We start from the raw sequence: 18742 nt of genomic DNA, 5'->3' as shown, positions 1-18742 counted from the left end.
TTAATACGACTACCTGCTCGAGAATCTGAGTCATATTTACATGTATCTTTAGCCGCCCACACTTTGTGAAATTAAATCCGTCTACATCCGTATATAAATGATAAGATTTTAATTGCATTTATTTCAGGTTACATAGCTACCTTCTTATTTTTACGTTCGTTCCAGTTTTGTGAATTGATATTTTTATATAACAAAATACTTAGTGCTTTCATGACACCTTATTTTGTTTACGTATTTACGGACTTTCTTACTTAAATATTAAATTTAGCGCTGAAGCTGAACTGTAGTTTTTATAATCACCACGTTAGTAAAAGCATTGTAAAAGTATACATATGGGGAGTTAGGTATTGCATTGGGGTAAAAAATGACCCCACACTTTTTGGGGCATCAGAAATCCGAATCAAACAAAATTCTTAGACATAAAAGGAAGAGCTGGAAAGCTTTTGGGCAGAATGGCGTATGCGCAAATGTGTGAAAGTAACAAATAATTGTCAATTTTTGTATTATGACTAGACTAATTGCATTGAATGGAATAAAATTGGCTGCGTATGTTCTATAGAAAGTTTATTTTTTTGAAAAACGGAAAATTATAACTAAAAGTATGAGCAGATGCAGTATTTTTTTCTCTAAAAGAAACATATTTAGACTTTTGCTCTAAAATAATTAGGGGAGCTAGTAATTGACTATAAAGGAATTACCATTGAAATCCTTATGCTGCGTCGCGCTAGGCACCACCCGGTATATGGTTGGAAAGAAAAAAAAACATGTATCAAACTATGAGCATTGAATTTATAAGTTATAAATTCAATGCTATGAGTAAAAATCCAATACGGCATCCATTTACAATGATGAAGTTGATGACAATATCTCGAAAACCGCCATTTTGAAAATTTTTTTCTGCGTGCATTGAATTTATCCCATCGAATCTTGCAACTTTTACTCTTTGTTACTAAAATATCTGAACTTTTTAAAAAATAACGATTTTCACTTTTATTCAAAATATCGCATCGAAATATCCCTCCGCATCAAAAACTACACAATTTTGCCAATTTAACTGAATCTGTAAGTATAGGTAATAATAACAAAGATAGATATTATCATTGAATAAAAACACTATTTATTCAATGATATTATCTTACTCAATTTTAGACACCCTATATAGAACTACTTTAGGTAAAAAATTAGTTTGTGTAAATAAGAGTATAGTACCTAAATAAGCGATCATTAGATATATATTCATAAATTACAAGATCCTATAATGTTAGAGGTTCCTATACCGATAGCAGGTACCTATCTACCTATGCACCAATAATAAATAGGTTTTTACATTAACTTTGAGATAAACTAAATATGGTAATAAAAATATCCAACAGTTTTATTCGAAAATACGTGGAGATCAAAAATGATTAACCGTAAAGAATCGATTTTAAAGAATTCTACATGGTGCAGTATGTACGGCAACGACAAAATTATAATGGTCCTTCGATGCTTAAAATGATAACCATACCTTTCTAATTACAATAAAATATCGATTGTTGAAAACCTCATCTAGAACAGAATTGTTTCCGTTCTCGATTTATCGTATAATCTAGACCAGGTTAGGTACATAGAACGACATAAGAATTTGATTTTATGATTTCTTTGGAAACTTTTTGGTAATTTGTAATTTTTTCATATTTGCGACCGTTGTCGAGAAATAAAAATACAATTTTCGGTAGGCACCTACTTAGCCAAATGAATGTATAATTTTTAAAATGACCTTAGCTTTATTTGGATAATCTCTTGATTTTATTTAGAGTCTTGACAGTTCGCATTTGAAATTGTATCTTGTGTTATATACAAATTACAGGTTTAATTTATAAAGTGTACGGTGAAGTTATAACATCCTGTAGATCAGTAACGAAACGTTTGCGGAGCTATGAATGTTTATATAAACTTTTAGTCATAAAATAAACCAAGAATTAGCCCCTTCCGTATTTGCATCACATTTAGGAATACCTTATGCAATTATACGTACATTGCGAGAATCAGGTAAAGTACCGATGAAGTAACCGATCTCGATAAGGGGAGGTGGATGGTGTTTGGTAGAAATCAATTCTTTTCGTTGAGACTTTTCATTAGAATACCATCATGGATAAAATTACTTTCCAAAAAAATGCGCAAAAAACTGTTAAGTAATCAATAAATCGATTTAATTCAATCAAACGCCATACTATAACAAAGTTTGGGTTTTCAATTCGGTAGTGTGTCTTTTCATTTCTATTGATAGCCTGATACATAAATATAGAATAAGGATCCTACCAACGGTAAGTACATAGGTATAAATGAATATAAAGTATAATCGTTGAGTGAAGGATCTAGGTAGAGTGGTAATGCCTATATGAAAAGCGGTCATCCTTTCCGATCTTTTACTAAGGTAGTCCCTTCTCTATTGCACATCGCGTCTCTGCCCCTCCGAGTCCACGTTTTGCAACACCGACAGCTAACGCCACCGACAATTTCGACGGCGCTTTCCTTCTTTACAATTTACAAGTATTCAGTATTTTCGCCCAGCCGCCCTCTCCAACGAAATCAGTCTTTAGCGTAACTCCAATTGCAACTATCGAAAACCGTTGTAACACACGTAAACAAAATGAGTCATTCTATTTTCATGCAATTGTATACCTGCAAAATATCAGTCCCTTATCATAATTATTGGATCAGATACCTAATTAAGAGCAGTTCTAAAAGCAGCAGGTACGTACGGACGAAATTCAAAAAAGTATACCTACCTAATCACAAGGAAAAGTATCTCATATCATTTATGTTTATGTATTTTGCGATTGTGCGAGTAAAGTAGGTATTATTTAGAAATTTAAAGAAACTTATCCCATCACTATGTTTATTGCTGATGTAGCAATTTGCATAAACGCAAATATGATTTGCAACACTCTTCCTACAATTTTAGCACACTACCGACTTATTTTAAACCGATAACGCTAGGTATAGGTACTCTCTCGCAATTAACGTGACAATTTGAAAAAAAGACGGTACCTACTGAATTTTATAATGATAAGTACCTGTGTACCATTTATTTTATGTGTTTCTCTTTATCATAACCGGGAAGGTCAAAGACAACTTGTTTAATTGGCGAATCTGCTGGTAACTTTATCTAGCTATTCTGCTATCATGATTAAAGGCTTGCTTTTGATGCGGCCGTTTGTTTTATATAGAATATACCTAGATATAAAATGTGCATTATAATACTTTTAAATAATATGTTTCGGTCACCGTAAACATACTGTTTCGATCATCGATCACAAATTAATTTTACAAGGGCCACATGCAGCCTCTGATACGGACCTACCGTAACCGTATATTTCGCCTGTTGCCCTCGCAAATTTAATAAAGCGATAATGTAATTGTAAGGTTAATATTGTGGTAGCGAAAATATGAAAATAAAATAATGCAATCCGGATCTGGATCGCCGACTTGGTTGTTGCCGTCGGGATCTGAGATCACTCTTGGCCGCCTATATCTCAAACCCCACGTTCACTATACTTTTAACATAAGCATTGCCTCTCTACCTAGATCCTTCACTCAACGCTTTAACGAAATGCATAGACGTGAACAATATTTGGTGTCGACCTTTTCTCTATTTTGCTGTACCTAGCTGCAACTTCCAGTCTAAAAACCACAACTTTTTCAATTCACCATAATCCAACAGATGAAATCGCACCAGAAAGCACTATACTTATTCAAGAGCAAGACGAAAAGTTGGCAATCCGCATAACCATAAATTTGATATCGGAATTGAAGCGTGCCAGGATCGTGTCTCTACGTTTCGAAAAAAATTTACGAGTTTGTATTGACGGTAGGTGAAGGTCATTACGGGACATGAACTTAGACACCTCCCATAAAGTCCGTAACTGGGTGCCACGAACGTGATGAAGGTACAAATGGACGCAATAACATCACACGTTCTCGTTGCAATAAACAACAGAGTTTAATAAACGACTAAAAAATCAGATCGTGTCTCCCGACTTGTAACGTAGTCAAATGACCGGACACATAATTAACATATTAAAATCTCCAACGGAAGGGGAGTACAAACACCGTCCACAACATTGATTTTTTTAAGCACGCATCGAAATAACCACGGCTGAACGACCTGATAAGTGTCCAATTACATTTGGGGACAAATTTATTTGTTTGTTTACCGGGAAGATGTTTATTAAAAATTCAATTTCCATCTGAAAGCTTTACCGTCTTTTTATTGCGTATTTTACGACGAGCTTTCTCTCGATTATTTTACCTGCGTAGGTATCGTTTCGTCTCGTGCGTTACGCCCATTCAATAAATATGTACTCCCTTGACCCACTTCCTAGTTTTAATCAAATCTAAAGAAGATTTTGCCACGTCAATACAGATATGCTAATCTAAAGTATCTAGTTTCTGGTCACGAATTATATAATTTCTATGAAGTGACAATTGTGAACTGCATTATGGATGTTCAGAAAAACTCGACCGGGAATACACTGTGCCCAAGATAAGGATATGTCCTCGGATATGTCGTATCATATTATACTACCATAGAAGATACGAACAACGATGTACAAATTAGAATAAGGAAGGGCTATTATCAATGCCTTCAAGAAAACTAGAAAATTCCAATAGCTTCCGAAGATGTTCGGTTTAATTTTGTCATTTCCACTTTTTGAGCTCTACCTCTACCGAGATACCGTAGAGAAATGTTCAATACAACGTTTCATTTCGGAGAAATCATCAACTTTATTTTTTTATATGGCCCATAAAAAAGTACACACCGTGTTGAGTAGAATTTTGTATATTATGAATACGACAATATATCGCACAAAAAAAAACAAAAGTTGGAAACTATTGGTTTCAACAGGATGGTGCACCCGTGCATAGCGCCCTAATCGTGCGAGAATACATCGGAGAATAAAACCGTCACTTCGGAAACTCCTCTTCTTTATTACCGAGTTTATTACCCACACACTTAACTTATTTAAAGTTGCCTATTTACTCTCTACCGTCGTACTCACAATCTCTCAATTCACCTAACTTTTTGCAAAGTTGCGTCCAAATTTGTTACGCACCGGTGTTACGTTACGATGTTTTGTCGCATGTCTGTACGCGCCTTTATCGCAACGACCGACAGTCTTAAAATTAAATAAACTTTTACAAACGCCTAATATAATTTTAACAAATGTTTCTTATCTTTCTCTAATTCAATTTTCCAAGAAAATGAACAAATGACAATATGTATAAACAAAAATCAGTTAACGTCCAATTTACACAATATAATATATATGTCTCAAAATTTGCGTGTCTTCTTCCTCTTCTTTCTCGCCCACCTTAGAATATAGAAAATAGGGCTTTACCTAGATTTTTGAATATACTCTTATCAAGAGCGTATATTCAAAAACCCAGGATAGCACATTACTTAGCGGAGAGCGAAATTGATATATATATATACATATGTTTCATCATGAAAGTAAATCGACATATGCAATAATAGACAGTGAATTTTAATTATGCGCGTTGTTAAATCAATAATCTTCTACCCACACACTAATCGCCCACCCTGTATACAATGTATAGACAAAATTTCCAATTTGTATATATCTTGCACGTTACGGTCGCCTATTCGCCATTATAAGAGTGGAAAATGTTGTTATAATACACTTTAAATCATTGCAAATCGATTAATATAATTAATTACAAATTCCAGTGTATTTGTATTTTAAAAATAGCCGTGGACGAGCATACTCGTACAAAATATCAGATTCTCGTAAAAATACACGGTGTAGGAATCACTATTGAAATCCGATGAAGAAATTATACGGCAGTTATTACCTCCCAAATTTGAAAAATAATAGATATATGAGAAACAGCATGCTGACAATAAAATATAGTGCAATAACCAGAATGTAGTGTATCGAATTTGCAAGATATCCAGGCGCCATCAAGTCGATAATAGATTCAAAGCGTCATCAAATCGAAAAAGGATTAACACTGGCGATGAGGAATAAAAACGAATGCGAATCATTCTTTTCTGTGAAGTATAATATGCCTTCTAGGTTCAAGAAGGTTAATTGTTTACGATGTAAATTGAATTGTGTTTAGTCTCACTCTTAACATCGATGCCGTAGTGATAAATACTGAAATTTGCGCTCGTATTATAAATGAAGTGTTTTAAAAGTGACTGCAAGTAAGCTGTCCAAGTAAATAAGTGTCCCAAAATACGCTCCTAAAAAGAAGGGGGGATTGGGAAGGACCTTTGGATTATGTCCTTTGCGGAATCGTTATGAGAAGAAAATTTTGGCCTTAACAAAATTTGGTATCTAGACATGAGAGTGTATCCAGCAGTCATTTTTGTTATCCGTTCAATAATTGCGTTTTTCTTTCGAAGTTTCATGGTGAAAGATTCTGGATTCTAAGTTTATTTGAAACCAGGTGTCAAATTCTTGACAGAATAGCTTCCTAGCTGAAACCAAAAATTGCCAACAAACGTACGTACGTACATACAGACGGAAAAAATAAGAAAGGTGCATTTTTACGCATGCATTTTGTTTGCTTTTATTAGAGGGACCTACCATCCAATTTTCGTTAAAATTGCTCCATAAATAAGAAAGTTGGATGTTGCACATGCGCAACTCGATTTTTTGCGCATGCATTTTGTTTTCTTTTATTATGAGGACCTACCATCCAAATTTCGTTTTAATTGTTCCATAAATAAGAAAATTGCATTTCTGCGCATGCGCAACACGATTTTTGCGCATGAATTTTGTTTGCTTTTATTAAAGGGACTTGCCATAGAAATTTCGTTTAAATTGCTTCAGAAACAAGATCGTTGCGTTTTGCACATATGCAACACAATTTTTTGACTTTGACAATTTTTTTCTCCGTTTTTTGATAATATAACCCGGCCCAATTTTTTGTAGGTTGTACACAGGAAAATAAGGTCTTCCAAATAATAGAATAAAAATTTTAGGTTGCTATTTGAAAAAAAAAGTTCGATGCCGTTACGGCGCTCCAAAATTTTTTTTCAAAAATCCGGCCCGTTATTTTTCTGTTCGGTATGCCTAAAACATATATACAAAATTTCAACAAAATCCGTCGAGCCGTTTTCTCAGAAAATTGCCAACAAACGTACGTACGTACGTACATACAGACGGAAAAAAATTTTATTCTTTAAAAGTTGCTTAAAATGGCCTAAAACGTCGACATTTGATGAAATTTTGAAATGTTCAAAAAACGGCTATCGCAATAGCTACCTAGCACATGCTAGGAAGCTAAAAATATGCTTGATTTTTGGTCCTATGTATTGTCAAATTTCTTTGAAATACTTAAATGTTTCACCTTATATAGACACAACTACTAATTCAGCTTTTCTAATGTAGTAGTTAGGTAGATGAATACGTATCTTGAGTTTCTTTTGCCGTTAATTATAGAGATAAGGTTCCTTTGCACCCCGTAAGCCAAATCTCCACGACAAACGACCAAGGTTCCTTGATGAAGGTGCAAGACGTCTGCATTGACAAAATGTAGCTTTATATATGAAAAAAAAATTCTTCACTAACGTGCCAGACAAGGGTAGGAAAGGGTGCAGTTGGAGAGAACAACCAGGTTCACTCACATACTATTTCTGTTTGAATATCTTTGAGTCCGTAATTTGGTAACCATTACCTTTGGCATCTTAGAAAACGAACGCAAAAAAAATAGACGTAGGACCTTGCGATAACATTTCATGTCGGCCCACCAAAAGAGAAAGTGACAATACCGCCTCTGTTTATATGCAAATTGCTTATGAGTCAGGTGTCTGTTATGGTTAATTGCACAAGATACGTGTTTGTTATGCAACATTTACAATAATTATGGACCAATTCCACAGGTTGGCGTAAAATCGATACGGCTATTATGGGTGGCGTTACGTAACCGCCTCCTAGAGTTTAATTTTTTTAGCGTGTGAACCCTTTAACGCGTTTTAAAGTTCCGAAGCATGAGATCAGCAACCTTTATGTGGCCTTATAAATAAAGGCTGTGTGAATGCTGACATACAGAAGGGTAAGTAATATCCTGTTCTCGCGATAAACACAAACGCGTACCCATCTCAATGCTACACAAGCGAAGATCGAATGCGATGCAGGTCAGTGACAATAAATACTGAGCGATAAGGAGAAATTATACGATGTAGGTTGTTAATCGTTCAATTGGCCGAACGTGCACTGACCCTAAGCGGTCGGCATCCTCAAGGTCTATCGTGTTTGATTCCTAGAAAATGAAATAATTGGCTACCAACCGGTAGAACCGTGGGGGTGTTACTTTCGACAAGAGCAATGATCAATTCGACACACCTGACAAACCTACCGCTTCGCAACCACGACATTATTGTCAAAATCTTTATTTGCATATCGCCTACTAAAGATGTGATGAATTGGTTATTCATGGTAACAATGCGACACCCATCTTAGTGTCGGTCGGTAGTATTCTTAAGTCCATTGTTTATAACAAAAGCACTGAACTAGCTCTTGATTTATTTGTTTGTAAGCATGCATTGTGATTTTTTGTTGTACATTCCTCGCAGTTATTGTTGAGGTGCTCTAATGAACAACGAACTGACGCCATTTCTTTCGATAAACACTAATTTTGATGTATCTTTACAGGTGAGCCAATCGAGTAGCGGCGGTGGCTGTCTATAATCGATTTTTGGATAAGGCACAATTTGGAGATTTACTGATTTACAGCTCTTGGTACGTAAAGCACAAATTGGATATGGTGAACTCATTGTTTTATAAAAATGAGGATCTGTGTAGTTTGCCAAAATTAGGCTCGTCCATTCGGATGTAAACGCATCGATTCTTTATTACCTCTTCTAATGGACTATTAAATCTTTTGTCGTCCGAGGCACAGGTCTTACGTTATGGAGCCTAGTTTAGCTTCTACCAGAGACGTAGATTTCCGTGCAGCATTTCAACAACTGAAAAAATAATTACATAAAGCTAAAAAAGCGCATTTTAGAAAAGAAATCTTGACTACTTCAGTACCTACACTTCAATGACAACCACCAAAAAATTTAACTTCTTCTAAACATAGAGAGATTGTTTTATTTATATAAAGTATAATCAGGACCTTGAAGTATAAATACGTTGTAATGTTTTTGTAAACTGATTTTTTTACTTTTTTTGCAGATTGTTTTAAATTAATTAAAATATTTTGTTTATTCTAAAAAAAAAATTTTTTATGTCAAGCAGTGTTTACAAAAGTATTATTTCGCCTTTTTAAATATTAATTCCTGAATATGTATTTTAATGCTAACGTAGGGTTTCCAAAAAAGTTCTCATTTTACCGTACCGCGGTTGATCATAAATCGTCCAATCGCATAGCCTCATCACAACTTTAAACCACTTTAAATATTCAAACAAGCACATTTTCCTTTAACAAACTATTATCATAGATGAATATCAATGAAGACGTTTCTATAGGGTGTTTTCCAATAAATTATTTGACCAATGGAATTGAAACTATCCGTTGTGGAAATGAAATTTGTCTTTTTTTGCATGTCGTTAATTTCTGTACAGTGTGCATTATTTTCTTCATGGGTGCAAGATGTTTGGAGACGAGATGTCGGGGATTTGGATCATGTTTACGTATTTTAATTAGGGCGATTTGATTACAACTGCATGATATGATTCTCTGCATCGTGAGGAAATGGAAGTGAAGCAGATAGGAGTCGCAACGTTACAGTGTTGCCGGTTCTAAAAACAGTCGCGACAGCATGAGAGAGGCAATCTTCGCTATACTTACCTATGTATAAAAAACCGAGTAAACGCTTGTTTTGCGGTGGGTTGGTGTCAGAACTTCCAATCGGCGAATAGACCAGAACAGATTTGGTGAGAGAGCGGGATTCTTACCCCACCGTTTAGCGTTACCGTATTCATAGTTTGGTGCATTATTGTGTTAAGGCGCTTAAATAAATTAATATGAAATCGTTGGGATTCCGTTGCCCCAGATTTTTAGTGGCAAGTTACGTAAAAATTCAATTTATTAATCAAGGTTGTGCATCCAATTTATTTATATGAAGTGCGAACAAAATTATGAACAAAACGGCTACCGGTAAAAAGGTTAAAGACAATTAGTTCAAGCTTCTGTTTGCTGTTAAAAACCCTGCATTACAAGGGTCATTTGTGACATTTACACAGTGCGGTAATTTATAATTAATGTAAACAACTCAAAGTTCACCCATTTAAATCAAAGTCCTGAAGCACGGTGTGTTCTTGAATCAAATTTCGTCAATGATCTTGCGAAATTAATTTTTAAGAAGTTGTTACATTCACTGTGGGTAAAAGTAACAAAATAACCTTGAGATAAGATCAGACAAAGTAGAGGCTCATATACTAGCAAAAATAAGCAAAAAAGGGAAATGTAGTAACAGTAAACGGGATAGGCGCCACCTCGGGCGCCACTTAGTCTTTCGCAAATTTCAAAATGGAGGAGAGAATACTTACCAAAAGGGAAACCAAGGCGGACTAAGAGATCCTTGTTCTGGTCTTGAAATGCTAAAGGAATAAGACTTGATAGGGATAGAACATAAACAATAATTAACTTCACAATCGAGGATAATTTAATCAATGATCTCAGAAATATTACAAAGATGTCACTGTAAGAGCAAGATCTGCTAAGTCAATATTTGAAGTTTAATTAATTTTGAGTAAAAAGGGTATCAACACGTATTCAAAGAAAATATTAATATCAAAACCGCCTTCCGCAGAAACAACGGAGCTAAGATCGTTAAGTGCACCTGAAACAAATGTAATAATTACAATTTGATTGTCACGAAAACCAATATGTAATCAAATGTTAAATCAGGGAATCGACGAAAATAGCAACATTTTCGCACCTTGAGAGAAAGGCGAGGCAAGTTGAAACCCTAGAATTGTTTAACTGGAAAATACTAATTCGTAAAAACGTTTATATGGAGTCACCAAGACCAGTGGCGGATTTAAACTTTTTGCGCCCCTAGACACACCGAAAGATATGCGCCCCAAAATAATCTTTACAAATTGCAATAAATTTTAAAATAAAAATCAAATTATAACATGAAATTTTTAAAAGTAATAAGTATAAAAAGAACTATCTACCAATTCCAATAATTTTAATTAAACATTTTTGTCATTTATAATTTGTTAGGGGACTTATTTTAAAACTTAAAATGTTACCTAAAATAAGTATAGTGCAATAAATGCCGCCCCTAGGCACGTGCCTAGTGTGCCTATATGTAAATCCGCCACTGACCAAGACATCAAAGAGAAAGGGAAAACCACTCCAAAGATAATTCTGGTAAAGCCAAAAGACTAACACCTTTTCAGGCAGACGCGAAGCCAGATACATAATAGTTACCAAGAGACATCTAATCAACTCGTCGGCAGAAACTTTACTAAAGAGGAAGAGAAATACAACTACACGCAATAAGAATTAAAGAAGAGATAGCAACGACCTCGGTCGGCGACACTAATAACTATGGCAATAAGAAATGTATAACCCGAAAGGCGAAAATATAGAACTAGGTAAAAGAATTCGACTACAAGAAGAGCTACCTTAAACTAGTGGATTACAAAGAAGATATGGCGTAAGTATTAGCGTAACAGTACTAAATAAGGGCCACGAATCGAAAAGTGGAATAAATTAAGGGAAATGTTCAAGCAGGAAAAAAACACGCGATCCTGTATTTTCCTAGTTAGAAACAAAACTATCTTTATAATGATTGTTGCATAATCTGCCGTTTTCAAAATAAGTAAACGGGGCCAGGAAAAAAAGTTACATTCACTTTAAAGAGACATTTTTTGATTTTAAAGAAAAACCTTCACCCCAAAGATGAAGAAACGCGCAAAGTGATTAATGTCAAGTAAATTTAGATGTTGTTAGATAAAGTTTAATTTGATGAATTTGAAAGGATTGTAGGATGATTCGCCCCCGAAAATTCGCCCCGGTAAATTCACCCCTGAAAATTCGCCCCCGGAATATTCGCCCCCAAGTAAATTCGCCCCCGGACTATTCGCCTCCGTAAGATTCGCCCCAGAAAATTCGCCCCGGAAAACTCGCCCCCAATTAAATTCGCCCCCGGACTATTCGCCTCCGTAAGATTCGGCCCGGAAAATTCGCCCCCAAGAAAACTCGCCCCCGGACTATTTGCCTCCGTAAGATTCGCCCCAGAAAATTCGCCCCCGACAATTTCGCCCCCGACAAATTCGCTCCTGGAAGATTCGCCCCCGGCGATTCCGCTCCCGTAGGATTCGCCCCATAAGATTTATTAATTCTGGGAGGTAACAGGGCTAGCAGTTCATAAAATGAATTTTGCTTAATTTTAATTTTTTTCTAATAACTGTGTATACCTACATAAAGGGGATAGAATAATAGCACTCAAATACCTGTTAACTAAAATATGAATAGGTAATTAACATAAGGTTGAATAAAGTAAGGGTGATTTGCAAAGGATTTGACATCCAAAGGAAATAAATCCTATATTCACAATGATTTAATGACTTCTATAATTTCAGACATGACATATGGAAAATCCACTTTAACTCTTGTATTACAAAAGAAGGTAATATATAATCTAATTTAAATGACATTTTTGATTGACCGAGTTGTTAGTTAGCTTCATTTCTTCCTAACAGAACGTTTGATGGCTCGTTTGGTCATTGGTGGTGAAACTTTTTATGTTCCTACTTGTTATATTTTGGCGCGAATACGAACTTTGATTGTTGGTTAACGATTCTACAGCCTTTTTTTAACTTTCGGATCAATACTTGGCTTGAACACAGATTTTGAGTTTGGTGTATACCCGTGTGAAAAAATAGTTTTGAGTATTGAAGAAGATCGGTTTCACGTGGTGCTGGTAAGTTTTGTATTATTTTTTGATTAGGTAGTTAGATTTACTTAAAAAAAAGAATTTTGTGCACGATTTTCTAAGATTTTAACTATTACAATCCTAATAGACGAAGAGTTTATTTTATTGTAAATCAAACACAATATTTCACCTTTCGTAAATACAAAAATCTGAAAATCAAACTGACAACAGCAAAAAAGGAACTCCTTATGGCATCAGTAATAAAAACGTGCCTGTATTGTCATTTTTATACATAATAGTAGAACGCAAAGTATATACTAAATTCATTGTCTTTTTAAGGTCTAAATTTTTGATAAATGGTCAACGTTCAACATTTTTTATATTTTTATTTTTTATGGCATTTGCACATTTTTTACAAAAATTCTCAAATTTAAGGCTGATCCGACGGGCTGAATTTTAGTACAGTAAAATAACCTCTGAAATGCGGCAAAAAAAAAATATCTCAGTATAACTAAATGAGATATATATCATCTTTTAGGGAATTTTAAACCCTATCCCAATTAAATAATTACAACTTTTTTTAATAGGGCACATTTTTGTAAATTAGCAAAATGTAACGTTTTGGAGGCGAGTCAATATTCACGTTTTCATTGATTTAACTCCCTCTCTAAATTTTATTAATTGAGCTATAGCTTTCAAATTTTCAAAGTTTATAGAAGAAAGTACAGCGCTCATGATAGCAATTCAATTTTTTCCGTATCGCTAACAGTTTTTGTTTAAATAATTGATACACCACGGCACCGACAAACTGTATTGAAAATTTCGACATGCGAGCAACTTGTTTAAATAATAAAAGTACGTAGCTATATATATCGTACCAAATAACGTTAAAACATTGAAAAAGTTTTTAGAAAAAAAATTAGGTCAATACCTTTTATGGTTTTCGAAATGTGATAGATTAAAGTTGACGCGGTGCGGTGTTGGCGCGCTTATTTAATGCTTCTACACAGATGCAGCGAGGTAGTCATGGCGTACTCGTATTATAATTTGAAATTTTGCATTTGATAATATTACTTACATATTTTAATTAACAAAATTTTATTTTTATTTATATTTCTAAATTTTCAACACATTTATTGTTGTCGCACTTTCTATCGGCACAAAAAATTGTAAGTAGACCCCTAACGTTGTCTGGAATTGGGGGTTTTTCTGTATGGACTGGTTCCCAAGTGCCATTTTGATTTGTCCATCCATATTCAGTAGGATCCATTTCCGGTATATGGCATAAATGACTATTCGTCCACATCTTCAATTGATATATACACCTAAACAAAATTAATAATGTCAGGAAAAATCTCGAGAAAAATAAATATGAAAAAGTGTTCACCTACCTCAGTACGTGCATCTTAAATGCATCATCTGTAGGAGGTAGTTGAGAGGCACACTTATTTGAAGACATTGTCTGTTTATATCTTAGATCATTCAATGATTTAATTTTTAAATCTTTATTTCGGAAAAGATGTAAAGCACATTTCGTTGCAATGTCAATAGCTTCTGGTACTGTTACATTTGAAATTTTTTGAAGTTCCTTAAAAGATTCATAACCTTTGTTTGCAGTGTCAAATGCCATTCTCTTGCCAATTCTAAAAAATGCGCTTGTTGTATTACAGCCTGTTAATGCGTGAAGCGACAATAACGTTTTTGATAGATCTTCTCCAATATTATTAACAATATCCGTAATAGAAATTCATCTTTTTTTGTTTATGTGTCCTAATTCTATGAATAAACGTTCGCTGTTCATCCCGAAGCCGATACTAGAATAATACTCCATATCTTACACGATTTTAACATTTGTAAAAACGAGAATGTTTTAATCAGATCAGTGGATACAGACGTATTCCTTCTGTTGATATACTTCTACGTACAAATTGATAACAGCGTAAACAAACGTTTATTCATAGAATTAGGGCACATAAACAAAAAAAGATTAATTTCTATTACGGATATTGTTAATAATATTGGAGAAGATCTATCAAAAACCGTTGAGTGAAGAAATCCAGTTCACTCAACGCAAAAACGTTATTGTCGCTTCACGCATTAACAGGCTGTTATACAACAAGCGCATTTTTAGCGCATTTTTGAAAAAAATACGCTATTATATTCGTTATTGCTGGCAGGCCGGCTGTCCGCGTTAGATCTCCACAACTACAATAGCTAAAGACTCCAAATTTTCACTAAAAGCTTTCTGCTACAGTGTAGATGTGCAGGCACTAGTCTATTTTGAGTTAGATTACTTGTGAGATCGATAAGTGAAGAAAATAATTTCGATATGGGTTTCGGAGGTGCTATCATTTTATCGTTAGATAGCGCTACCAGTATAAAAACTTATTATTTACTTTGTGATTTGTTTTACAAAATGAAGACGTACCGTCAATTGAAATTAAATAAAATTAATTATTTAACGCAGCCAAAATTACTCGTGAGATCGATAATTTTTAAACTTCGCTAATAAAATACTGACCTGCATTACCAAAAATGCGCTTTAATCATGCATATGCTGATTTACAACTTGTTTAGAATTGGCAAGAGAATGGCATTTGACACTGCAAACAAAGATTATGAATCTTTTAAGGAACTTCAAAAAATTTCAAATGTAACAGTACCAGAAGCTATTGACATTGCAACGAAATGTGCTTTACATCTTTTCCGAAATAAAGATTTAAAAATTAAATCATTTGAAATGATATAAGATATAAACAGACAATGTCTTCAAATAAGTGTGCTCTTCAACTACCTCCTACAGATGAAATGCATTTAAGATGCACGTACTGAGGTAGTGACACTTTTCTTTTCATATATTATTTTTTCTCGAGATTTTTCCTGACATTATTAATTTTTTGTTTAGGTGTATATGTTACCGGACAAACCCGATTTTAGGACAAACTAGTTTGGACTAGGATGATCTCCGCAGATGTTCGTTGAAGTTTTGGCCCTTCCCTTTGATCTGCGGCTTAACGAAATGTCGGAAGAGGGTTCCATCAAAGGAAAGGTGCGAGGCGGCGAGGAGGTCAATCAAAGGGAAGGGCCAAAACTTCAACGAACATCTGCGGAGATCATCCTAGTCCAAACTAGTTTGTCCTAAAATCGGGTTTGTCCGGTAACATATATATCAATTGAAGATTTGGCCGAATAGTCATTTATGCCATATACCGGAAATGGATCCTACTGAATATGGATGGACAAATCAAAATGGCACTTGGGAACCAGTCCATACAGAAAAACCCCCAATTCCAGACAACGTTAGGGGTCTACTTACAATTTTTTGTGCCGATAGAAAGTGCGACAACAATAAATGTGTTTGTTTAAAAGAAGGAGTCAAATGCTGTTTGAACTGTAAATGTAATAGCAGCAATTGTAACAATCAGTTGATGCAAAAAAGTGAACAACAAATTGATGACGAAGAAAATTTAGAAATATAAATAAAAATAAAATTTTGTTAATTAAAATATGTAAGTAATATTATCAAATGCAAAATTTCAAATTATAATACGAGTATGCCATGACTACCTCGCTGCATCTGTGTAGAAGCATTAAATAAGCGCGGCAACACCGCACCGCGTCAACTTTAATCTATCACATTTCGAAAACCATAAAAGGTATTGACCTAATTTTTTTTCTAAAAACTTTTTCAATGTTTTAACGTTATTTGGTACGATATATATAGCTACGTACTTTTATTATTTAAACAAGTTGCTCGCATGTCGAAAATTTCAATACCCAATTTGTCGATGCCGTGGTTTATCAATTATTTAAACAAAAACTGTTAGCGATACAGAAAAAATTGAATTGCTATCATGTGCGCTGTACTTTCTTCTATAAACTTTGACAATTTGAAAGCTATAGCTCAATTAATAAAATTTATAAAGGGAGTTAAATCAATGAGAATGTGAATATTGACTCGCCTCCAAAACGTTACATTTTGCTAATTTACAAAAATGTGCCCTATTAAAAAAAGTTGTAATTATTTAATTCGGATAGGGCTTAAAATTCACTAAAAGATGATATACATCTCATTTAGTTATACTTCGGTAAAATTTTTCTCCTAAACTAATAGCGTTTTCCACTGATGGATTAGCAGTGCGCATTGGTACCGCCCGAATTCTGACCGCACTCTTTCTTGGAGCAGTAAAAAAATTGCACTACTTTGGGGCAGTGGAAAACGCGTGACAACCGAAAACTCTTTTGAAACTGTAATTGTTGTATCGTTAGTTAAGTAATACCTACTTTCACAAATTCAAGGATCTTTTACCTGATTATTACTATATTGCGAAATTATTTCTAAGTAATTCCTAATTTTTGGAACACTATTGTGTTCTGTAATAATTGAACCTAATTCTTCTATTAATTCCTCATCATCAGTATCTGAAGAAACCGTCAGTCTTTCTAATACAACAGTACAAATAACTTCATCCACTGCAAAAAATGAAAACAAGTTAAAAAGTAATCGTAAACGATTTACATAAAGCGCATTTCCACTTGCATTCATTTCCCATTTGTAAGATGCAACTTCTGTTAAAATCGTAAACATCCGCCCACAAATATGAAAGATAGCGTTGCACATGGGCAATCCATTGTTGACGTGCTACTTCAATTTCAGTTTATGCGAAGAATTTCATTTCAATGCTTTTTTAAATAAGAAAGTTGGAACTGCGCATGCGCAAACCTAAATTTTAAAACTAATGTTAGATTTTCCTTTGTTCCAAGCGCCTAAGTATCAAATTTCATTTAAATTCTTCCATAAATAAAAAAGTTGGCACTGCGCATGCGCAAAACCAAATTTTGAAATTGGCGTTTGATTTTCCTTTATCCCAAGTGCCTATGTATCAAATTTCGTTAAAATTCTTCCATAAATAAAAAAGTTGGCACTGCGCATGCGCAAAACCAAATTTTGAAATTGGCGTTTGATTTTCCTTTATCCCAAGTGCCTATGCATCAAATTTCGTTTAAATTCTTCCATAAATAAAAAAGTTGGCACTGCGCATGCGCAAAACCAAATTTTGAAATTGGCGTTTGATTTTCCTTTATTCGAAGTGCTTATGTATCAAATTTCGTTTAAATTCTTCCATAAATAAAAAGTTGGCACTGCGCATGCGCAAAACCAAATTTTGAAATTGGCGTTTGATTTTCCTTTATCCCAAGTGCCTATGTATCAAATTTCGTTTAAATTCTTCCATAAATAAAAAAGTCGGCACTGCGCATGCGCAAAACCAAATTTTGAAATTGGCGTTTGATTTTCCTTTATCCCAAGTGCCTATGTATCAAATTTCGTTTAAATTCTTCCTTAAATAAAAAAGTTGGCACTGCGCATGCGCAAAACCAAATTTTGAAATTGGCGTTTGATTTTCCTTTATTCCAAGTGCCTATGTATCAAATTTCATTCCATTCCATTCATAATCATGCATAATGCTGATTTACAACTTGTTTCACATTGAGATGTGTTTGTAAAAAATAGGGTTACGTATTTTTCTGATTGAAATTATTTGAAAACAAGCGCCAAACAGTTGTTTATATGAATAACAAATCAAAATGGGACATTGCAGTTTTACAGCATCTAATTCTAAAAATATGAATAATATATGTAACAGGAACGTTCATTATAATTTTAACGGGTAGGTTTCAAGACCACATCCCCATTTTTAGGTAGACCGAAAAGGCGTAAATAATGTTGGTGTTTTTAATTAAATAAAACAAGGATTAAACAGTAATATCCATTTTTGTATTGTGTACTGTAAAAGTGATCGCCTACGAGGCCATAAAGAACTAAAAAATAAAATCCCACGTCGAATACGAGGTGTCACATCTAGCTAGAATCAAGTCTGCGAAATTTAT

Source organism: Photinus pyralis, unplaced genomic scaffold (assembly GCF_008802855.1).
Source record: "Photinus pyralis isolate 1611_PpyrPB1 unplaced genomic scaffold, Ppyr1.3 Ppyr1.4_LG7, whole genome shotgun sequence".
Classification (NCBI taxonomy): domain Eukaryota; kingdom Metazoa; phylum Arthropoda; class Insecta; order Coleoptera; family Lampyridae; genus Photinus; species Photinus pyralis.
Note: the sequence above shows the minus strand (reverse complement) of the source record.